Source organism: Notolepis coatsorum (genome assembly GCF_963971535.1).
Source record: "Notolepis coatsorum genome assembly, chromosome: 13".
NCBI classification, from domain to species: domain Eukaryota; kingdom Metazoa; phylum Chordata; class Actinopteri; order Aulopiformes; family Paralepididae; genus Notolepis; species Notolepis coatsorum.
In genome coordinates, this window is record NC_140177.1 from 36,203,395 (window position 1) to 36,208,394 (window position 5,000).

General features: G+C 41.9%; 1 protein-coding gene across 1 annotated transcript in view; it reads right to left on the reverse strand.

Moving 5' to 3' along the window:
* The window catches only part of ctnnd2b (catenin (cadherin-associated protein), delta 2b), a gene marked incomplete at both ends in the record, with an annotated part of 213,541 nt that overhangs the window by 194,377 nt on the left and 14,164 nt on the right, over window positions 1-5,000 (reverse strand). The gene's annotated exons all lie outside the window — the stretch shown is intronic.

Sequence of the window (5,000 nt, forward strand, 5' to 3'; positions counted from 1 at the left end):
AATAGCCAGGCCTGCATTACGGAGTGTTCAATAAAATAGGTTACAAAAAAAGAAAAAGAAAAAAAGCTGGTGTCTCAAAGCCACAATCCAATATTCCCCAAACGGCAGTGGCGCCACATCTGAACCACTCTGCATTGTTTGTGATTATTTGAAACCAAAACGTACCGGAAAGCAGCAATTTGTGACTTTTTTTTAATAGCTGTTAAATCAATTTGGACCAAGTACAGCGGTTATAGAATAACATAATCTTGTCCTATAGACATCTCTGAAGATGTCTATAGGACGTCCAAGGGCTTTTAATCCCCATGTGAGTCTACTTAATATTATGTTCTAATCTCAAGGTGCGACTACAGTTCTTATATCTTCTAATCAGTGTGTGTTCTAGACTACAGTTCTTATATGTTCTAATCAGTGTGTGTTCTAGACTACAGTTCTTATATCTTCTAATCAGTGTGTGTTCTAGACTACAGTTATTATAATCTAATCAGTGTGTGTTCTAGACTACAGTTCTTATATGTTCTAATCAGTGTGTGTTCCAGACTACAGTTCTTATATCTTCTAATCAGTGTGTGTTCTAGACTACAGTTCTTATATGTTCTAATCAGTGTGTGTTCTAGACTACAGATCTTATATGTTCTAATCAGTGTGTGTTCTAGACTACAGTTTTTATAATCTAATCAGTGTGTGTTCTAGACTACAGTTCTTATAATCTAATCAGTGTGTGTTCTAGACTACAGTTATTATATGGTCTAATCAGTGTGTGTTCTAGACTACAGTTCTTATAATCTAATCAGTGTGTGCTCTAGACTACAGTTCTTATATGTTCTAATCAGTGTGTGTTCTAGACTACAGTTCTTATATGTTCTAATCAGTGTGTGTTCTAGACTACAGATCGTATATGTTCTAATCAGTGTGTTCTAGACTACAGTTCTTATAATCTAATCAGTGTGTGTTCTAGACCAGTGATTCCCAACCTGGGGGTCCGCCAGGGGGCGCAGGGGGTCCGCCAGACCACATGTGATTTGAGGCCATTAAAAAAAAAAAAAAAAAATCTTTCAGAGAAATATTTAATTAGCATATTTTTTATCATCAGAAGCATGAATAGTCTCTCCACTACAATAAAAAATAAAGATAAATAAATAAACATCTAGACATGATTTTTTAGCGTTAACAGTAGGCTACCGGGTAGCCGCTAAAACGCGAATCAGTTGACTGTATCACTTTCCGTAGCTAGCCTAGCACGCTAGTTAACTTTCTCGGCTCGTCTGCAGTCAGCCGCCAGAGGCGAAAATGTGTGACAAACGAAAAGGAGATGACGGCAGCTCATCTGCAAAAAAAGTTAGGACCTACAGCAATCGCGAAAATTACATCACCATGGGCTTCACTGAGGGACCAGACAAACGACCTGAGTGTGTGATTTGTGGAGAAAAGTTGGCAAACTCGAGCCTGAAGCCCAGCAAGCTGAAGAGACATCAGGCGTCTAAGCACCCAGAAACCGTTGGGAAGGATCCGGACTTTTTTCAGAGGAAAGAACAGTCTCTCAAGGCGAACAAGCCCGTTGATGTTAGAGTAGCGTGGAGCAGGGGTGGCAGTGATTTACAGAAGGCTACCGAAGCCTCCTTTGAGTGTTCGCTTTTAATTGCAAAAGCAAAGAAACCGCACAATATTGGCGAGCAGCTCATCAAACCAGCCTGCATCAAAATGGTTTAGAAACTGTGCGGCCCACAGGTGGCGGATAAACTAAAATCAGTACCACTCTCGAACAATGTAGTGAAAGACCGAATTGATAAGATGTCAAGTGATTGCGAGCAGCAGCTGTCAGAAAAGCTTAGAAAGGGTCCATTTGCCATACAACTTGATGAAACTACAACTGTCGCAGACAAGGCTGTGCTCATCGTTTATGTGCAGTATATCGAAAATGAGGATCTGAAGCAGGACATTCTCATGTCAGTCAACCTTACTACCACCACTCGAGGTGAGGATATTTTTACTGCAGTGGATTCTTACTTCATCCAACATAAATGCAAACCGTTGACCATTAGGGCCTGATTTGAGAGGATGAATACAGGATTTGAATATTGGCCAACATTTTGAAATACATATGGTGCAAGATGAGATTTGTTGATTGAAGGCACAAGTCAAAGAAGCATAGTGGGTCTAATTATGATGCATATGCCTGTGTATAAGCAGTTTGTTATTAAAATGACAAAAGAAAGTATTAAAATGACAAAAAAATAGTATTTTATGGTATTTTATTAGGAGGGGGGTCCAGGAATTTCATCAGAGATGTTTGGGGGTCCCTGGGGGAAAAAAGGTTGGGAACCCCTGTTCTAGACTACAGTTCTTATAATCTAATCAGTGTGTGTTCTAGACTACAGTTATTATATGTTCTAATCAGTGTGTGTTCTAGACTACAGTTCTTATAATCTAATCAGTGTGTGTTCCAGACTACATATTGTAGCGACCCTGGGATTTGGGTCGTTGGTCGGCCGGGCTGTCGCTCTGCACTCAACTGGCAGGCGATGCCTGTTGGTCGCGCAGGCCCGGGGTTGGTAGAGGGGAGGGGGCAGGCCCGGGGTTGGTAGAGGGGAGGGGGCAGGGGCTGACCTGGGAAAGCTATAAGAGGGTGTGGCACCTAGGGTGCGCTCTCTTGATGCATGGGAAGTTATAGCAACGAGTCTTCCGGTTACGTGCAGAGGTGATGCATCCAGTCAATTGTACCGAAGCCATATCTGATGTTTGCAATAAAGACATAAAGTGAGAAATAACAACAGCCTTGAGAGTCGTCAATAACGAATAACCAAAGTTCGTTACAATATCTTATATGTTCTAATCAGTGTGTGTGCCAGACTACAGTTATTATATATTCTAATCAGTGTGTGTTCCAGACTAGTTCTTATAACTGAATCAGTGTGTGTTCCAGGGTCAGACTGCAGATCTTATTCTGGTCTGATGCTGAAACTGGGTTAAGATAGACTGGACTTCAGGGTGACACCAGCAGCACTTCCCTGTGTGCTGTTTGAGGCTCAGTAAGAACACAGCTAGAATGTGAGGCGTCGTCCCTCTAGAAAGATAAGCACACTCTGCTGAGTCAGGGGATGGGAACATCTTAGAGACGGGTTGCCAGCCAGCCTCCCTACTGGCACAGCCAGCTGGGGCAGAAAGCCAGCCAGACAGTCAGCCAGTCAGCCAGTCAGCCAGTCAGCCAGCCAGCCAGTCAGCCAAGAAGAAAAACATTTAGGCACCTCCCTAGCTGGGCAGCTAATGTGACCTTTTAATTACCTCTGAGATAAGAGGACCCCGACATTCTCTGTGCCAGGGTGCTTGGTCTTCATTCACCTAATTGTGCTTTGTGTTGGAACAATGGGATGCTATGATTGCTTTATACAATCTAGCTAGTTAATATCTCTGAAGATTGACCTCAAAGGTACAATCTAGCTAGTTCATATCTCTGAGCTGAATCAATGGTACAATCTAGCTAGCCCATATCTCTGAGCTGAATCAATGGTACAATCTAGCTAGCCCATATCTCTGAGCTGAATCAATGGTACGATCTAGCTAGCCCATATATCTGAGCTGAACTCAATGCTACTACCTAGCTAGCCCATAATATCTCTGAGCTGAACTCAATGCTACGATCTAGCTAGCCCATATCGCTGAGCTGAACTCAATGCTACGATCTAGCTAGCCCATATCTCTGAGCTGAACTCAATGCTTTGGGATCCCAGCGAACAAAAAGTGCAATACAAATTCAATTAATTATTATTATTATTATTATTATTATTATTATTATTATTATTATTATTATTATTATTATTATTATTATTATTATTATTATTATTATTATTATTATTATTATTATTATTATTTATTAAATTATTATTATTATTATTATTATTATTATTATTATTATTATTATTATTATTATTATTATTATTATTATTATTATTATTATTATTATTATTATTATTATTATTATTATTATTATTATTATTATTATTACTATCTAGCTAGCCCATATATCTGAGCTGAACTCAATGCTACTATCTAGACATCCCATATGTCTGAGCTGAACTCATACTATCTAGCTAGCCCATATATCTGAGCTGTCTGTCAAAACAGTTTGAGACAGAATGCGTCATATTGCAAAAAAAATTTAAATCACAACTGTACGCATTTAATATGTGTACATCCTAGTGATAGACTTGCAACACCGTTATATAACCTAAGTAATGTATAGTGAGAGACTCACTCCAGAGCTAATGTTTCTCTGTGGGTGGCCCGCCGCTATTCATTTCCTGTAGAGAGAGAGGGGACGACGGTACGAAACCCAGCGTGTGAGAGAGAGGAGCCAGGGGAAAGTTGAAAGCCTCTATATTATATATCATGCCAATGAGAGAGCAGGGCTCGCCAGCGCTGCTGCAGAGAATGCTAATTAGCTAACAGATCTCTCTCTAATGTAGCCTCCGTGTGGCATCCAGCCCGTGTTCACCAGGTACGACCAATCATGTTTCCTGTGAAATCGCCATACCTACTCCATCTCAATCAGGAGAGGTTTTTTAATTCTATTCTATTTAACTTCTATTTCCCTCCTGGGATCGTTAATATGAGGACCCCCTCTGATGGACCAGTTGGAGCCTTGGTACTGGTGGTGGTGGTGGTGGTACTGGTGGTGGTACTGGTGGCGGTGGTGGTGGTGGTACTGGTGGCGGTGGTGGTGGTGGTACTGGTGGTGGTGGTACTGGTGGTGGTGGTGGTGGTGGTTGGTGGTGGTGGTACTGGTGGTGGTACTGGTGGCGGTGGTGGTACTGGTGGTGGTACTGGTGGTGGTGGTGGTACTGGTGGTGGTGGTGGTACTGGTGGTGGTACTGGTGGTGGTACTGGTGGTGGTGGTACTGGTGGTGGTGGTGGTGGTGGTGGTGGTGGTGGTACTGGTGGTGGTACTGGTGGTGGTGGTGGTACTGGTGGTGGTACTGGTGGTGGTGGTGGTACTGGTGGTG